Here is a 20,456-nt window from a genome sequence, read left to right on the forward strand (position 1 = left end):
ACATGTTATATCGCTTTTCAGTGTGTTCAATCTACTGTTTTTGTTCTTCGCGTGCTATGAATTTTCACTACTAAAACAACCGAAATTATGGAGCAGCACTGGTGGAGTCTGCAAATTCCTGTGATTTGACAACCACAAAAGGGGAAAATTGCATTGAAATTAAGCAGTTAAACAATAGCTGATAAGCTTTCTTAAAACTAAGCACTGCAGCCTCTGAAAATGAATGCTATATATGCTGCAATGGCAACGGCAGTGCATGTACAAGCTGCAGCTGGTAACTCCCATAAATTTCGCTTAATTTTTGTCTTTTGGTGTTAATCACCAATAGCATATGCGTTACGTCCCTTCTCTGTAGTCCAGGGGAAGGATTTAGGGACTAACACAAAACAACCCAAATGAAAAACAAATAGCTCGTGTACCAAACAATATTTATTATGCTCCCTTACAGTTAAAGATCAGAGAGTCTCAACACAAGATTGGGAGAGGATGGGACAGGTGTGGTCGTGCCAAACAATTGAAACAAAGATAACAGAACTTGGCCTAACTAACTAACCTCTGAAATCAACAAACAAAATGGCTTCTCTAATTTATCTAACTTATCTAAATGTGCTTGACCAAACCCAAATACAGACGAGGCACCGACCAATAAGCCTAGTGTATCTAGACACAGAAAATCCTACGTGTGTGCCAATGTACAGGGTACCCCAGACTCACCTACTGTCCGCAACCTCTCACCACAAACACTAACAAATTCAGTTCTCAGAAGTGACATAAACCCAGTATGAAGTGAAGTCTTCCTGAACGCCGAGGCTTCCTGCCTTTTATCTGCGGCTCTCCCTCCACCGATTGGCCAGCCTGCCGCTGGTGCCAATCACCAATCAGGACACTGGCCCCCACAGGTGGAATCCAATCACCCGATTGACCTGTTAGGAGAACTGAGAGAGAGAGAAAAAAAAGGAAGTGGGGGGAGGGGAGAAAACACAACACGTAACAATATGACATCTGAAAAGGAAGCGTGGGGTCTGAATAAAGTGCAATGGACTTTGAGACGATCACCGCCCACAACGCAACCAACCAGCCAGACCTGCCGGAAACAAACGGTACCAAAGTGCCCCAGGGAGGAGAGGGAGGAGAGCCCAGATGGAAGCTAACCTAAGCTAACCAAGCTAGAACCTAAGGCTACTCCACTACCCAACATGCTCCTGGCTGTCTGATGCCCAGTAGCAGAAAAATAAGAGCCAGAGGTCGAGTGACAGTTAAGCCCACATTTTCACAGAGACCTGACTCCATCGTTCATCCCGGATCAAGCTGCACTTGACGGGCAGACAGCAGGACAGAGTGCAGGACTCCGGTGGGACGAGAGGAGGAGGACTCTGTGTTTACATCATGATGCTCGGAGCTCAAACACAGTTAAATTCGATGGACAATGTTTTCCTCATGTTGAATTTTTAATGGTAAGATGTCGGCCATATCTGACCAGAGAATTGTTTTTGTTGCTAATGTTTACATTCCTTATGATGCAAATTCAAAACATGTTGAAGAGATATACGTCTGATGAATCACAACTTTGTTTTCTGCATGTGTCAAAAAAATGTGTCAAAAAAAACATATCACATGTTAATACTTGATCAATGAGACCAAATAAATAAATTTAACATAATGTACGCCAGCCTTTTATATTATATTCAATGTCATAAGTAGACTACAACTACCGGAACAATACAGACGTTCACTTTCTCTCATGTGGTTCAAAGGTGTACTGCAGATATAAATGTTAAATAAAAGACTGGAAGAAATTCAGCAAATATGTTTAGAGACCCTAATAACAATCTCCCGCGACCCACCTGTGGGGTCTCGACCCAGTCTTTGGGAATGAATGGGTAACATTAATCAGCAACATCCTCCAATGCCATGCGGCCCTTGCAGTAGACCATCTTGTTTGTTGTCTGAGCTACAGTTGTTTAACTTATCGCCTCGCTTCAGTGATGTACAGGTTTACTACAGCTTCTCCTTCAGTTTTATTTCTAGTGAGTCCCTGAACCGAATGTGAGGTTTTCTTATGTCACAATTGTTTTCCATTTTTTCCGAATGATTTAAAGAAAGAAATATTAGAGAAAAACATTAATGCTGCGCTGAGAAATCTAAAGAGCCTGTTACGGGGTTGTTGGAGCTGACTTCATCTGTTATTCCAAACTAAAATAGAAATGATTAAGGATTGTGGCAATATTCAGAATGACAGCATTTTCATAAAAAGGCATGTCACAGTTACTGACATACCAGTATGAATGAAGGCGTATGGATGGCCAGGATTTGGCTTAACTTTCATCCACAGTGCAGATACACAGACTCACAATAATTTCAATTGCATGCCGAACAATAAAGCACATAGTTGTGTAAATATAATAAAAAATAATATATATTTTGTCGTCCCTAAAATCTTTTGTCATCTGTATACTTCCATATTTTGGGAGAATTATCAGCAGGGTGAATACAAAGGACAATTGTACTTTATATTCATCAAACACGGCGTTGAAGCGAGCAGTATGCAGCGTTGAAAAAAGTTGTATATTGCGAGGGCGTATCTACCTCTCCAAAGTTTGTAATGTAACAGCAAACAGTCCAATTTCCCATAGAGCACTTTACCAGCTCTCAGGCCGAAGAGCCACCTGAGTATCATACATGAAATGAAGAATCATCCTTTATAAGCTACTCCAGTGTGAGCTGAACCATTTGGATCTAAAATGCCGGGCTTTCCTCTCGGATCGCTCGCCTTTCTGCACTGCATCAAATACTTTTTGATGCAGTGATTTATGATTCCATTACTTTATACTTAAAAACGGTGGGAAGACCTCTCAGGTTATTATAGCTCAAGGCGGCTTGAGTTGGCTTGATGGAAGAAACCAGATATATGTACTGATACTACTTGACCTTTTCTGAACGAAAGGTTGTGCTATCTTTTCTGCATAGCTACTTCATGAGCCATCATCTCCCTTGGCACTCAGGGTACAGATACAATGGTAGAAGACCATTACCTGCCAAGCTGAGCTTAGCAAAGGACTGCTACAATTATTATATCTGACGCGCTGATTTACCTTGTAAGGCCGCACAATCTCCTCTGTGCTAGTTTCCAAAGAAACCTGTATTCATCAGTGCCCATTCTCCTCTCCAATCTTTTCTTAAACATGTACAGTAGTCGTGGTAGAAACATTTCCTGAAGGCTGCTAAATCTCCTTTTGGGGGTGAAGCATGTGGTTTTTGTGAGGGAGAATAATTCCATCGCCATCATTGTTGAGCTGCCACAGCCACAGTTTTTCTTTTCAGGAAATAGTCTGAATCTTATTTGAGCATTGGTTGATCAACACCACCACAACTCTAGCATAATAGGATTCAGATATATTGGTGAAATTGACAGAGCATGCCTGTGTTTTCCATTCTCTAGCTCGTTTGCCTGATGTGTCGAAGCAAATTTGCACCAAGGGCTCCAATGAGTGCTTATTCAAATCTAACCATAGTAGTGACTAGACTGTCTTCATCCCATGAGCATTCTAACAGCTGATAATGCAAGTTAAGGGCAGCCTTCATCGCTAGGCGTGCGTTAAATGTAAATGACCTGTTTATGATCGGGTTTTCGGAGTATGCCGTTTTATGTGTTTGATCATGTAAACACCATATGTCATTATCAGAAACCCAGATAGGGTACAATAAAAAAAAAAAAAGATGAACGCCAATCTTAAAAAATAATGTACTTCCTGTCGTGCATTATTCTTGACACACAGCATATTCTGAATCCACTTTGTCACAACAATCAATATTGCTAATTGATAATGAATTGCAAGTTCATGTTTTACAGCAGATAATGTTAAAGGCCAGTGCTGTTCTTAAACAGACGCTCATAAATCCGTCATTTTTGATCAAAAATCAAAAATTCCAATAATCAAATCCATGAACAAAATTTAGAAAATAATTTAAAATATGAATTAGCTACAATTGTTACAAAATCCTACAAAAGTAAAGGCCCCAAACAAACAAAAAAATGCACAGTATAAACAAATGTAAACAAAAAAAAATACCTGAAACATGTAACAAAAGCCAATATCAGAAAAAAAGAGATAAACCCATCTATTAAAACAAAAAATAAATCCAAAATAACACAAAGCTTGCCTCAAAATAAGAACTGTATATTCATCTCACTCAGAAGCCATCCTTACTATAATAACACTAGTTTAGGAGCAACAGAATTCAGACGATGGCTGCTGATAGTACCCAAGAAATGTGACACACTACACCTTCAATCAAAACAACCTAACTCCGGTTGGAGTGATAGTCCCTGGACAACAGAAACATGAAAATAGATACAAATGGAGATATCTGTTTTCATATTTAACTGTGCAGAGCTTCTTTTTATATTTGCCACTGGAGGCTATAGTGCTGAATATATCGAGACATGTGGTCTAATGGAGTGCATATGACATGGCCATGGCAATATGCTATGACTCATAAACGTACAATTTCTTTAAAGACCTCGCCACAGTCCAAAGCATTGTACCTTTATGGACAATTTTCTATACACGGGCTGAAAAATGTCAGCTGTCATTTACAGTGACAGAGGCGGCCTGTTCGCCCCTCCAATGAATTCACTAAACTCCAAGGAAATGTTACACTATACCATTTTTTTTTTGTACAAAAACCTGCTATCTGGCTGCACAATACGACACATTTCACCGACAGCGTGATGGAAAGATGGCATTATCGGACAGGTTTAAAATAATAAAAACTCTTGTGAAAAGGTAGAGCACAATGAGCACACGGCACATTGGATCCACTCAACAGTAGGAGCTCCTGGCTATGAGTCATTCACACATGTATATGTACTCCAGCATTAGCTCAGTCTCCAGGCAGTATCAATGTACATCTTTTAGACCTCAACATCCCTGTGATTTGTCTCAGCACGGAATAATTCCCACTCCATGATTGCAAACGTATTTTTCTAACACTGTTGATGGTAATGTGTAAGGAGTGTTTTCCATAATAACTATTTCAGCAAATTGTTAATTCATTAAGCATAATGCAAAGAGAATTCCTTCGAATCATTTAAACTTGAATAATAAATAGAAAAGTATCCTTTTGTGAAGGCAATCTACGCTACTTTAGTCGAGACTGTAACATCTCAACAACTCCGAGATGGTTTGCCTTGAATTTAGACTCAGACATTCGTGGTCCCCTGAGGATGCATCCTGCTGACCAACCTGACTTTTCCTCCAGCTCCTCTGGTCAAAATTGAATTTGGTCCAATTCTTTAGTTTATGACCAAATTTTGACATCCCCATCTGTCTCAGCTGCTAATCGGCGAATGTGCATGCCGACATGCTAAACTAATATGGTGAATATGATTGAAACAAAGATGAACATCAGCATGTTAGCAAAGACACTGTGAACATGTGGGTTTTAAATGCTACGTTCATGGAAACATCATTTGTTGATGCATGTGGTGGTTGACTGAACTTTTAGATTTGTATGAACCTTTAAGTCGAGAAAAGGGGATCATGCAACACGTACAGTTAATCATTTATGCAATTACTTCTCCATGTCCTATGTGGATGTTGGTAAATGCACTTGTATTCATCTTACACAGGTTGACTCGAAAGACAAGCAGAGCCATTGATCACTTATTGATTCCTTTGTTAAAACATCTCATGTTCTGCTAATAAGGCCAATACTGCAGCAAAGCAATTTCCAGCACCCGCTGTGTATTAGAACCCACACACTGAAAATGAGTAACCCCGTTGTGAGAGGGAACGTTGATAGTGGATGATAGTGTTAAACCCCAGATTGCTTTATCTTCAATTATGGCGATTTGTTTATTCTTTGCTCACATTATGTTTTAATTAATTGTGTGTATATATATATATATATATATATACACACATTATGAACTCATGGTTACTACTGTTTTAACAAGATAGAACTACTACACAAGCAGAGAACTACTACTTAAATATTCATAAATACAACTCAGCACATTATCCAGACAGCATCATGCTTAATCAATCTATACAGGCCTACTTAATGCTTTTGTTTGTAGTGCATCACAGCCAAATTCTTTGAGATACAAACTTAGATTGTGAAAAAACAAAACTGTAACCAGTGAATTTGCTGGAACTGATAAATGCAACTGTTCCTCGCAGTTAATGAATGAAGATTCATTTTTTAAATGATTTCCTGCCCTCCCTGTACTGACGCAAGACAACAAGTGCAGCATTTCTTATTAGCGTAGGTTAAACTTTACATTCCGAAACAAATATTCCGAGAGGCAATTCGCTCGGCAGCGCAGTCAACGAAGCATTTCACCCTTTGCGGTTGCTTGTAGAATCTTTCTCTACTTTTCTGTTACGTCTTATTTTAGCAGGTCGAGCGGCCACAAAAGCAGCGCGATCCTTTTGTGACTTTGCCAAAGTGAGGTCAAATTATAGAGGCAAAATGCACCCTCTTCCTTTTGTGCACAACACAAGAAGTGAACACTGTGAATCGTTTTCAGCTATTTTAGCATCAAAACATAACTTTCATTGTGGTTCATATTATTAGGACAAGAAACAACCTTGACTTACACAGCAAGTTTCCATCTTGTTACATAAACTTACAATCACATAAATAGTGCTAATAATAATGCTAATGTTGAGTTTGACTTTCCCTGAAACTGAACTTCACATACAATCATAATGTATTTTTTAATTAGTTTAACTTAGTTAAACTGCTAAATAAAAGAACAAAATGACGTACCGCTTAAGGTGGATCTTTAGAGGAACTACCAACTCAAGTTCACAGCAGGGTGATGCTACGAAACGCTGTGCTTCTGTTTTTATTTAACAGAAATAATGAGCCTAGAGGGGGAAGGGAGGAACTGCACTCTGAAGCAATATGATGCTGTTACGAAAATATTTAGGGAGAAAATATAGAAAGGTGGGGACTGATACTCCCAAATTCAGTATGTTAAATCAGATGAGGTGGAGAGATTGAGAGGAAAAGATTGCTGTAGTGAAAACAGTCTACATATATAGCACAGAGAGAGTGCGCTTGACACCTTCTCTAGGATGCAGTGGTGTTTATTTATGCGAAATAGGATTATAGGATATAGCAATATAGCAATAGGATTGCAATATTAATATATGTAAATCTGCTTTTCAGGGCATCAGAAAAATACAGAGAAAGAAGTATATATATTTAGGACTAAATAGAAATAGATAATGTCAATGTATTCACTTCAGTTATAGGGTAAACAACAACAACAACAACTGGGCTTTATGGAGCTCCGTTGGGGAGACACTCAGACTGGTGACGCATCACTAAACGCCAGCAGCTTTCTGCCTTTTCCCTCATTAAATCCGAACTGCGGAGTCATGTTATGTCAAATCCAGCCGTCCAAAACGCCCACTCACAGACTCACAAATGCACGCAGACAATCACAGCAGCGCACACACGCACACAGCAAATCTCGCACGCACGTACACAGACCACCCGTGGGCGGTCAGTTAGCATGTTTGGTTGTGTGCTCACAATGGCTGAAGACTGCCTGGCCTGAAGGCCTGCAAATAGTAAGAAGTTGCTGTGTGTTTGCATGTCTCTCTGTTGCAAACGAGAGTACTGAAGCGGTGGAAACAGCGTTTATGTTAATTCACCATATGAGAAAGTTGAAACAAACATCATGGACTTAAAGTATCCGTCCATAGTTTGTCTGCGCTTCCATAGCGTTCTAAAGACGAGACTGGCGAGGGCTGCTGGTGGTACCGGGGGTGTTGTTGAATGCGCCCGCCGAACAAAGAAAAAGAAAACCTTGTTTTTTTTCTCTCACTGCAACGACATTTACTGCTGCATAGTATTTACTGAAGCTCGTACTGCACACTACCTGCCCAGCAACAAACAGCAGACATAGTTAGCACGCCTCCTCTGTAGACACCGTGTCATTATTCACCACATTATTATACACTTATTCAGTCTTTAAAGGGCCAGTGTGTAGCTTTTAGGAGAAATCTTTTTTTCACATATATGTATATGTGTGTGTATGAGGGAGAGTATGTTTTCATTGCATCAGAAATGTCTTTGGCCCAGTGGGAGTGTTTTTGTGTCCATATCGTGCGTTCATCAGAAGGCGCTGTCTGAGCGTTCCACTGGGATGAAAGACTTCCTCCACTGTTTGCTTTGTTGGCCTTAAAAACACACACGAGCACATGCAAATACAGCATTGCATCAAGCTCTGACTCCTCTGCTGGTATCGTTCTCTTGGCTTTGCCTACTTCATTAATATCCTGACATGCTTTCTGTTCTCCCATCAAATTCTGTGCAGTGCGCTCATACTAAATATTTGAAGTATTCAATTAAATGTGTAAGATGCATGGGGAAATACCATCTTATTGCCTTATTTTTTATTTTGACAATAGGGTATTTTGTTGGTCGTCACATAGTTTGATTTAAACTCTTCAGAGGATGCTAAAATTGTGTTTGTCAGGCGAAATATTCCCTCCAGCCTGTCATCTTTCTTCTTTCCATTAGTTTTTCAAAGTATGTGGGTTTTACCTTTGTTTTGTAACTTGAGAAATAAAGTATGTCTCGACTTTCCATCGACTGTTCCGAGAGTTAAGGTTAACTGCTCTCATTGTACTGTTGAATGCTTCTGTGCGACGGATGAGCATAAAAGCCATTTGTTATTGATCCGTTCTTTGATATTGTGAGTGTGCATTAGAGAGAAAATAAAAACTTCTTTATTTCTCTATTTTCCTCCATGAGGACCATACTCGTTTAATTTCACTGAGGTATTTCAATGAACCGCTTGATACATTGGCTTTATTACAAAAGCACTTGATTTATTTTTAAGTCTGTTGCTGGATCATAACCTTGAAGGTGAATTTAAGTCACTTAAACTCAGTCACCATTATTATTTGTGTAAAACAGTTTAAGCCAAATCAAAGACAAAGCACCAGTTCAGCATCAAATAAAGCCAATATAACACGTTTACACTGTCTGCCTAAATTAAAATAAATTGGGATTAATTTGTACACCAAGGTGTTCAAGGATTGATTAATCTTGTGGAACTAGGAAAACATACGCACAGCACTTTTTCACAGTTCCAATTGCATACACTATGCCATATTTTGAAAATGGGTACGACAGGATGTTCTTTATGAAATATGACAATCATATTGTGCCCTCTGGCCTCTAACACCCCCGCTTCGCATAAGGAAGGAAGGAAGGAAGGGGGGGTAGAAGAAACCTCTGGAAGAGCAACTGAAGAGGGATCCCTTTTCCAGGATGGAAAGGACCTGCAATTGATTTCTATATTGACAAAATGATACATAGAATGTGAAGATGTGTGAGAAATCTTGGGTCCGGGAGGATGTCAAGCAGCTCCCAGGTTCCGCCAAACTGCTAGAGCCTGAGCCACATGACCTGATCTCCACACCGTTGAACTTTGGAAAGAGGCTACACAAACATACAGGCAAAACTGAAGCACATTGTTCATGCAGATAGGAGGAATAGATAAAGAAGAAGAAGAGGCTGAATCTCCTGGGGGACGGAGATCCAGATCCAACATGAGGAATGAGACACCGATAGCTAAGAGAGAGAGAGAGAGAGAGAGAGAGAGAGAGAGAGAGAGAGAGAGAGAGAGAGAGAGAGAGAGAGAGAGAGAGAGAGAGAGAGAGCATTTTGATTATTATGATCGTCACAACGCCTTAAACATGATTCTCGTATAACAGGTTTCATGACTGGCAGCAGTGGGTCGTAGTTCTGGAGCTGAGCATGACCTCTGACCCCACTATGGAGGAGGAAAAGGGAACAGAAATAGACAATGGGAGAGACATGAAACTTTCCATGATTTCGATGATCAGAGGAGTTAACGTTTTCGTGGGTTGAGTCTGTGACACCGGGTCGCTGTCTATGGCAGTGTTTCCGTTATTCTTTGTCTCCGCTCGTCTTTGCTGCTGCTCCGTCTGTCTGCGGAGTCGGGGTATGAGAAAAGGGATATTGGAGGGAAGTTTGTTGTTGTGTGCTGTTTTTGTCTGGCGAAGGTACTTTGACTGAGCGTTCATGCCAGTATTCAGCATAGCACTGCTACCGCAAGATATGCAGTCGGAAATAGATAGGTGGGGAGATAAAGAGAGACAGACAGACGGCAACACTGGAACTGACTGCAGGGAAGCAAAAAAAGGACTCTGTGTAGAATGCCAGTGCCCTGCACAATCCTCTTTAATCTCCAGAAAGGTTTCAGAAAGGGAGAAAAACGACCATTGTCCCCCACTGACAGCTACGCAAAGGTGCTATTTTACAAACCATTAACACAGGAATGGCTCGGATTATTTTCTATACATGTGAGGGGCAACATTCCCTTTCATTTTCAATCCAAAGGAAATCAAAACGAATGCTTCCAGACGCGATGGATAAAGTACTGTAGCAGTGTGTGCTGGTGTATTGGAACTGTATTTCTGCGACGCTGGTTTATTTTTTGATGTTTCCACGGTGGTTGAGGTAAACAGAGGTACAGGGAAGTAGTGATTGATGGAGGGGATTTGAGGTAGGTGGAGTATTTTGGTTGTTGCGTTCTGACTTAAAGGGTCGCTGTATACTCTTATAAAGGAAACGGCTATATTAAAATTTCGCAATAAGCCACACGAGGCCAGAACAATTGGGTATACTGCATATACCTGCCAATGTTTTATTAAATAAACACACAGCAAAAAATGACATGGTGGAAGTACCTTAACGTTGAATTATTTCAGGGGGTGACTCCTCTGGTTGCAAAAAGAAGTCAGATTGCATAGACGTCCATGAGAAAATGACCCTACTTCTATCTTGATTTATTACCTCAAGTAACCATTGTATGTTTATGGTCTCAATCCTTCTTCAGTACAGAATGATAAATTCAGTGAATTATGGTCCCATTTAGAGTAAAATAGACCATCAAGCAGGGTATGCTGTAGGGCGGGGCTACCTTGTGATTGACAGGTCGCTACCACGGTGTTGTCTGGTCTTGGCTTTTTTCCTCTTAGAACTGCAAGACTTTTAGAGAGTGTGTGTGTGTATTTTAACTGTTTTGGTTGGCTAAAAATTGGATTTCGAGGTTTCAACAGCATAGACCACAAAACAATGGGTGATGTCACTGTGACTACGACCACTTCTTATACTGTATATAGTCGATGCTCAACACTTTCTCATTCTCAGGTGGCCTTTCGCTTCTCACTCGACGTACCCCTCGAGCATGAGTTTTGAACACGTCAGGGACAGCATGTTAATATACGTTAGTTACATGCATAGTGTCATAGTGTCTTACTACCTAGTAACCAATAACTCCCTTGACTAGCTAGTGGCCAGCGTCTCTTGTGACTAATGATACTAAAGAGTCACGTGATGAGCTACTGACGTGACAAAATATGTTAACGTTTAATTTTAGATTCACACAAACAGCAGCCTCCTGGGTTTAAGTCCTGTGTTTGTTTGACCCATCTAACACCCTTCCCACTTTCCCTCTGCCCAGTACCTCTGTGCGTTGGTATCAGGAACAGAGGGGCCTTGGTCGAGCCGCGGTATTTGAAGAGTTTGAAGTGAAACATTAAACATAAATCCCAGCAGGCTCTTTGTCTTTCTTTTTTTCCTGTGCTTTCATTGAAAAACAGGGGAGCGTACTCCTGACCATTCTTGTACAGCTGGATGATCAGGTCTGAAACGGCGAACAGACCACGTAGTCTGTTTAACGGTGCCAGTTTTGTTTAGTTTTACCAGCTCTTAAATTTCTCTCTCATTAATTTCATAGTGTCTCCTTCCTTTTCTAACCTCCTCCTCTATCCTTTCCATCTCTTTCCTCCACTCATCCTTGCTTTGTCCTCCCAACCAATCAAAGTTAACGACATAATCTGACATTCTGAAACAACTTGTTTGGCACAGTAATACTAGTGTGATGCGTTCACAGCTTTGTGTTTGTGGAGTATTTTTACAACAGTTTCAAAAGAAGCTCAGCCAATCACAATCAAGGACCTGAGCAATCCGTCTTGTAGCTGACAATTTAATGAGGACACTGTCTCCTTGAGTGTGACACAGCTGGTGAAAGGTGGCTAGTTAAAACATGTAGCTGAAGTTGTTGGAGACAAGGTCATTGTGTTCAAAATACACTTATTTCTCAGCCTAAATCAAGTTTCAAGGCCGCATCACAGTGAGTCTTTCAACCCCATCAAATAACTCACCATAAATTTGCTCTATGCCTAACTGAAATGTTAGTGTCTTATATCTATTCTGGGAAAGTCGCTCCTACATTGGGTGTGATAAATTAACTAAAATGCACCATATAACCATCAGTGCTCCAACCCAGATGGTTACTGGGTAATGAAGTCCCTCAAACTTTTAAGTGCAAGTTTATTTATTGTTTCGAGTATAAAAGAAGAAGATTAATAAACCCAACACATACCCAATACATACACGGCCCTACGCTTCAAATTATGACACTCGAGGTAAACTTCATCAAAATAAACTTCCAACGTATGTTTACGCAGACTGTAAAGGCCCACTGCGGGCTACATGTTTGACTCAGTCCACAGAGCACTGAAGCCCCGCCCCCGCACAGAGTTCTGTTGCTTGTTTATTCAAAGTATATCAATAGTGATCATGTCGCATGTTCAAATTTCACCAAATGTGACACTGCACATCCTTGGGTCCCCATTAACACATCCGCCAAGCGTGAAGTAGTTTGGAAGAACGATTCTCGAGATATGTGAAGGACATACACACACACACACACACACATACATACATGCAGACAGCTTTTATAGGCCGATTTAAATCATGTCTTGTGTCATATCAAGTCATCGCCGATATGATGAATTACTTTTGAAATGACTTTTAAATGAATCCCTGACCTTAAATCAGTCTACGTTCTTATTACGTGACTGCTGTTAAGTGTAGTAAGTGTCGGAAGTTACTGTGTCAACTGAAGATGTTAATGATGAAGATGATAATAGAGGATGAATGAATAGAATTACAAATGACCCCGGTGCACGGTTATAACTCTGAAGCCTAAACAACTGAAATATCGATTCATCATTTTAAATTGGTAGGTATTAGATTAAGTCCAGTTTTGATTCATGCTCCAGTTATTTCAATATTTCAAACGATATTAGTATCATGAGACCAATAACAATGAAAAACTAATTTAGTTTCTCAGAAAACTATATCTTTTTTTTGCAGCTGCTGCATTTTACCTTTTCAATTTAAATGAAACACATGTAAGGCAGAGTGCAATAGCTGCGTTTCTTATATACGTTTTGTGAGAACGATTTTTTGGGGGGGTACCACCATCAGCCCAAATAGATATACATTAATAAAAGGCATTAGAACACGACCTATCCACTTCACAATTTGCAGGTAACTTCAAAAACTTTCAACCCTCTTTTTCTGCGTGACCGAAATCGACGGATTATTGCAGTTCAACCAGACTAAATCTCCGTTTCATGTTGTATTTCGAATGTTTCCTGTTGGTTTGGTTCGGAACCACCTGATGGGGGAGGGGAGAAGACAGAGAGCAGGGGGGCTGTGAGGGGTTTTGCACCGAATGTGTTGGAATCCAGTCCTATTCAGTTGTTATCAGTGAGCAATACTGATTGGACGGTATAAATCTCTTCTCCTACCTTCAGGCAATTTGTTCCTGTTCTACATGCTCAAACTGGCCTGACTGCCACGCTGTAAAATCAAGCTTGTTCCTCACAGTTGGAAAATAATCGTTGTTTACGCATTACATTACATTTTAATTAGGTTTCTGACCCCCAGCAAGTTTAGCATGTAAATTAAATGTGCAGTTAATGAAGAATTGGCGAGTCAAGACACCTTACTAATCAGAAAAAAAAAATCGAGGGGCACGTTCACAAAAGGGCTGGCGGCTTATGGGGCCGCTAAGCCTGCGCACATGAGAGAAAAAGACTCAAAGCACCTGCAGAGGGTGAAACGCTCCTCCTACTTTGCTGCGTCTAGGTGCTCCTGTGCTGTTTGCAAGTACTCAAATAAGGTAAAATGCAGATGTTTGCGTAAAATTGGCACCTTTCTATGCAAATGAGCCTCATTGCATAAACAGTAAAATTCACAAAGATGTATTGCCTCAGCTGCGGTGGGATCGCTGCAGGTATTTAATAAACTAAAAAAATAAGTCTTAACACAAGAGAATGTACTATTTTGATAGACTATTTTCCCCATTAACAATATATAATTTCAACCACTGTGCTCTAAAGTGCAAAGGCGTAAATGAAAGGGGGAGGAGTTTAATGAGCCCTAGCTGAGTCCCACCTAAGACCGATTCTATTTGGCCCAAGCTTGGCCTGAAACGACTTGGCTCAGGCTGACTCACCCCACACAAACAAACACAATTATATTATATTTTGCCACATAGATAACTGCAATCAGAAGCCAAAAAGGGCAATTTGCACTCAGCTGTAAAACTCAATGGCCGCGTTTTTTTTTGCACTGTAATATCATTAGAGCAATATCTTTTGTGAATCGAACCTTGAAGCGGGGCAGATAGCGGTTGCACATGGATGCGCAATTCGTGGTGCTGACGGAATTGCAGCTCGGGCATGCATACAATTTAAGGGTAACCAAATATGGCACCAGAGAAAAGGTCAAGGGATCAATCAAAGACATTAGGATACACCCTCTGGGGATCAAGAATGTCTCAACCTTATTTCATGGCAACCTATCAATAAACAGCTGTTGAGACATTTCAATCTGGAGCAAACCAACTTGTGGAAAACACAAGTACAATTATTATTCTCCTCACAAATCCTTCAAATTTGGATGACAGCTTTTTTTCTTTGCTCCACAGCATGTGCTTTGCTGTTTCCAGTGTTATCCAGCACATTGTCAGGTTAACCTTCAGCTGTTAACAATAGGAGCTCAGAAAGGTGAAGACACGCTGGCAAAATGAAAAAAAAAGATATTCATTGCTCAGAGATGCATTCATCATCTTACAATGCATTGTTTGCCTGGAGCCTCACCTCACCACAATATAATTACATTTTTTTCCCACTTAAGCTGCATGCGGTTCTGATAAGAATAAACCACTATTCTGTGGATTTATTTTCATGTGTATAAAGTAATTTATACACATGAAAGTCATTTCGATAACTGTAATGCAGAATAAAACACCAGTTTCCATATGACGAATATCTTAATGTTTAGAGGGAAAACGCTTCCTATTATCAGCATTGAACACATGACATGTTGCTCGGATTAACAGAGCTGCCATGAATTGCTAATACGTTTCCATTTAGGTGACTCACCCCCCCCCCCGTAATGCTCTATAACATGAATTCTAGTGCTCCGATATCATATCTGGTTGCCATGGCATCAGGCCTGTCTATCATTGACAGCGACCTTACACCACTCTTGATCGTTATTACTCATTTTCAAAGGCGACCTGCTCCACGCTGGCACACTTACACAAGCGTAGAGGTTTTGAGGAAGTGCTTGCCTCAATGCTAAACCCAGATACACCCTTATTGGTAGAGAGGACCACCTATGAATATCTGCTGGCGGGTGCTAAATAAGTCAAAGCTGGATGCAGAACGTAATTTGGCCCTGGGTCAATAGATGGGTTATGTTTTATACAAAGGCCCCTATTTTACTTTGGAGTGATATCAGGGACAAATCCAGGCTTGGAGCATTTTTAATTATGTGCATATCATCCACCATCTCATTATCCTGGAGGACACAGAATCCTTTATTCTTCTTTTTTATCTCCACATCACAGATTAGACTCTCCAACCTCAAACTGTGGAAAAGCATTTTCACTTTCGCAAAAGTGAAGCGGATGGCCCAGAAATGAATGGAACCCATTTTCAAGAAAATCTTCCACTTCACTTTCCAGCAATCTTAGCTACAGACCTGCCGAAGCTATCTTCATCATTGAGGATGAAGTGGGTTTGGCAGGAACGTGTCAGAAAGGCTGCGGGGCTCGATGCACTCTTACCTGAAAGCCTCAAACACTGCAAAAATCTCTTCTCTGCTTTATTTCTGTCACCATTATTCCCGAGATGTGGAAGGGTGTTAGCAGTTTGTGCCACAGGCCTGCAGTCACTGAGGCCAGTGGCTCAAAATGAATAAAATCTGTATTTGCGCATCTGGGACTGACCCCAGAAGATACAAATTACTTTACATTCGGCACGCTTTGTCCTGGAACATTGGCAAGCTAATTCTTGTCTACCTTTATCTAATACCTCTTAACATGAAGCCACAAAATGTAGCCACAAAATGTATTCAGGCAGTTTGTAGTCAGTTTATTTTCAGTTCATACCGGTTCTTTTAGTTACTTATAAATCTCTGTGATATTTATTAAATCTGGTTTTACTTTCGTCTAATAGTCTATTATGGGTTTACACGTGTGTCTAGCTACGTTAGCAGAATTAATGCATTCACGCGCATATTTTCTTAGACATGACAAAACCTTTTCAGGAGACATTGTACAACTGAACCCAAATCCCATAGTGACTACAATGGCTGACATCTTGGCAGTTTCACAGTAATCTGGAAATAAACGTTTAGTGCTTCAACGGGCGATACGTGAATGATGTGGTTCCCCCGCTTCTGTGTTTTCCTTGATAAGCCCCGTCACCGTGTGTTACATCTGCCGGTTGATGGCCGTCAGTATTGTGCCAACACGCGGGTGTTAGCGACAATACAAAGCCAATGTTTCCTCTCGCTGGTCATGATGTTCCGTCGGCCCGGTGAATTATAGTCAATTGGTTGCATAATCAACCCACACATTCATCATAGATGCCGTTCCCCATGGCAACCCTGCTAAATAAATTAGTCCCTCACTCGTTTTCTGCCTCCCTTCGGATTCCTGCGTCGGCCCTTTAATTCTCTCCGGCGCTCGAGCCGTCCCTTCTCTCTGTCGCTGCTAGTTCCTTGCCCTTGTCCCTGTCCATCCCCTCTGTCATTTTCACTCGTTCCCGCTATTCTATTTTCTACCTCTCCCTTTGTCCTTTCTTGTCCATTTTCTGTTAGCTCCCCCGCTGTCTGCCTCTGGGTGTCCTGTGTCTTCCCCTATCTGTTTATCTATCTGTCTAGACATCCTCCCACCTCTGTCTGTCTCACTCCCTCTCATTTACTTTCACCCTCTTTGGCTCTACTTTGTCCCTTTTTGTCACTTTTTCTCCGTCCTTTCTCTCTCCAGTCTCCAGGCAGCAGAGTAGACGGACTGGGAGCTGGAAGCGGTGTCTCGTGGAGACATATTGACCCAACTGATGCTCTAAAGACATGAATTCAGGCTGCAGTGAGCATATATTAATAAATGATATGGTCTGTTTTTTACAGAAAGGGTTTCTGTGCATTTATTATTGTCTTAGTTTGGCACCTTTTAAACTGGCCGCATGCATGGTATCCTTTTTTCATCACAAACTCAGCTTTAAATCTGACTGATAATTTTGTTGATTTAACAAAGTACAAAGCTAGCAGGAACCAAAAATACGAGTTAAATAAAGTTACGTTACTATAAGTGGCAAATATACCCTTTGAATCTTTGAAGTGTTTTAGAAGCATAAACCAACGTGGGACGCAGGATGTGAAGCCGACATCCGCCCTGCTAATTCTGTGCGTTACATGAACGTAACACTCCAACTGTTTCCTCCAAAATGTAAAAAGGCAAAAACCCTTTGGTAGCATTTAAACGTCATTTGTAGGAGAAGTCTGTTTCCATTTTTCTTTCTTTCTTTTCTTTCATAAGTGAAGTTACACTGACGAAGGTTGCAGACGGAGTCCCCCGATGTGTGCGCGACGAGTGAGTCATCATAGGTCAGCCAGCTGTTGGTGGGGTCGTCCTGGTCCACATCTGGATTCACGCCGTCACAGATGTAGTGTCCTATAAAGGATAACATGTGATTATGTCTCAAGAAAACAAGCTTTATACAACAATGTCTTTCAAAAGCGACATAAGAACTTAGCACAATGAGCAACACATGCTCATTTTAGTAAAAGATATATAGCAGATGTAACAAAACACTCCAAGCTGCTCAGTTACATTAAGGAGAGTAACCGTAAACAGTGCTAAACAGTTGTGTATGTATAACGTGTCTGAGAACGATGCAATGATGCAGTCCTCAGACTTCCACGTGTGAGTTTCTTACCGCTGTCTGGTCCGGAGCCGAGATGGCTGATGATGCTCACCAGGCTGTACCAGCCTTCAGCCTGAGAGGGAACACAGTTAGCAGCAGTTAGCTCCACACACACACACACACACACAAAACACCAGCAGACACACTGACCAAAATGTTTCCCTCAGTATTTGAACTCAGGTTGAGTCCTTTCTCACCTGGCCGGAGGTCAACATCAGTTCCCTGAAGAAGTCGACCGGGTTGTTTTGGTTCGTTAGAACCAAAACAACCGGTCTAATTGGAAATATATAATAAGCATTAGTTATATATAATACTTAATTTACAAAAATGGTTAACATGAGCGTAGAGGACTGATATTATTTGCTTAACATCTGAGCTGCAGCGAACATTCAGAATATGCTAAATAAGCCCTTCGTTCATGAGCTCAAGAGAAACTGAAGAAGGCATTCGTGTGCACAGTGGATCAGAGCCGAGTCAATGTGAAAAAAAAAAGGTTTTGACAGCAATATTTTTTTAAGTTTGCGATTCCCGCATAGAAGTGGCTGCTCTCGAGCTGAAGAGGATCAATTCCCAGGCTCCTCTGCAAATACATTTCTTATTTGGTCCGCTTTAATTTGGACTGTGCAACTGAACCAGACCAAACTGAAAACAAACCAAGAAAATCAACTTTCCTCAAGCCAAACGGACGATGGCTTGTGAAAGTGCCCTAAACATACAAACATCCCATATAAAGCAAAAGCAACTCAAATTTCATTTTGTTTCTTGTTAATCTAGTTTCTCATTAAATGATGTCTCTGTCCAATCGGTGATCAGCTGATCATTGCACATCATTTGTTTCACGTTATTCTGGGGAATTACATTTTTTTCATGAGATTTATTTTTTTACAAAAAAATAGATAAATAATTAAAACTGAAAATTTTGTTTTTGTGTGTTTCCGTGCAGGTTTACTCACTCAAGCCAGTCCTGCTGAGACCCAATGACGAGACCCGTTTTGGTCCTACAGAGACACAAACACACGGTCGATAAACGTGAAGGCATGAAGCTGTGAAATATTGCGGCTCATATTCAAAAGTCATGTGACCGTCATAAATGTATAATGTTTATACAGGAAGCATGTTGCCATCATTCTTTTTTTAATGCATTTAATACCTCTTTAGTTGTAGCCCTTCTCCTAATATTTTTGATTTGATTTGTATTATTGTTTAATGCAATACAATAATGTGACCAACCCAAACAGGCTCACAAGAAGCCATTATTTAGAGGAGAGCAGAAACACAAGTAGCAAAAAAAAAAAAAAAAGTTTAAATGTGGACCGGTCCGATCAAAGCATCTGATGAGACATTCAGTGGCAGCTTTGGACACGTCTACAGACACATTTCAGTTGGTACCAAAACAAGTATTGAGCTTCAATCCCCAGCCCTGCTCTTGTTATGTTGTGGTTTCGAATAAGAACGTAGAAAACGTGATTGTAATGCTGGACTGACCTGTTGGAGGAAGTGTCCTGCTCGCCCTGTGTCTGGCTCACAGCCTGTGGCTTCTCCTTCTTCTCCTCCACTTTCTCCCCCACTTTCTTGTCCTCTTTCTCCTCCACTTTCTTTTCCTTCACTTATTTTTCTTCTTCTTCGTCCTCTTTGAAGTCGTACACCTCATCAACCCAATCTGGAAGGTACAGCGTCTCTGTATCGGTGTCAGAAGTGCAACACAGAGGGAGAAACAGCCGGCCATTCTTCTTCTCAGCCTCGTCGTCTGGAGACGGAGCGACTCGACAGTTCCTCTGTGAGGGAACAGAAACATTACAGTGACTCACTTCTTTTTATTATAACGCAGACGGGTGAAAGTGTTGTGTAACGTACTCTGAAGCACTTTAAGACTCTGGGAAACCAGCCACTCTTCTTCTTCTCTGCATTTCCAGCTGTTGTTGTGGCTGGATCATGAGAGGAGGTGAATTTGCTGATACACACAAACACAGCTGATTATTCTAGAGTTAAGTGAAGTGGATCTCTCTCTAGTCTGCAGTCAAACACGACACGACAAGCCTGTCTCGTCCACAATCACGTCCCCATACAACCAAACTACATTCTCAGTTACGTCTGGAGGGAAACGCTTTCCTCTTTGATTACACTCGCAGTTTTAAACGTGGTTTACTTTGACTTTGACACACTGACACAAACAGCGGTCTCCTGAGTTAAAGTCCTGCGTCTGTTTACAGCGACTTTCACGGACTATGATTAGAAATATATTTATGATATGCCAAAAGAAAAAGAAAAAAATAGGATTCCCTCGAAATGTAAATAACAATGCAGGTTTTTTGCATTGGAACA

At 40.8% G+C, this 20,456-nt stretch overlaps 1 long non-coding RNA gene across 1 annotated transcript; it reads right to left on the bottom strand.

Annotated features, from left to right (window-relative positions):
- Positions 1-17,327: 17,327 nt before the first annotated feature.
- On the bottom strand, positions 17,328-19,926 carry LOC142962617 (uncharacterized). The gene is made up of 4 exons (XR_012957338.1): positions 19,620-19,926; positions 19,088-19,132; positions 18,147-18,207; positions 17,328-17,881 (listed from the first exon to the last, which is right to left on the bottom strand). It is a non-coding gene; the product is annotated as an uncharacterized LOC142962617 (long non-coding RNA).
- Positions 19,927-20,456: the final 530 nt, after the last annotated feature.

The sequence above is a fragment of the Anarhichas minor genome, unplaced genomic scaffold, assembly GCF_050575085.1.
Source record: "Anarhichas minor isolate MPS153535 unplaced genomic scaffold, ASM5057508v1 ptg000028l, whole genome shotgun sequence".
Taxonomy (NCBI): Eukaryota; Metazoa; Chordata; class Actinopteri; order Perciformes; family Anarhichadidae; genus Anarhichas; species Anarhichas minor.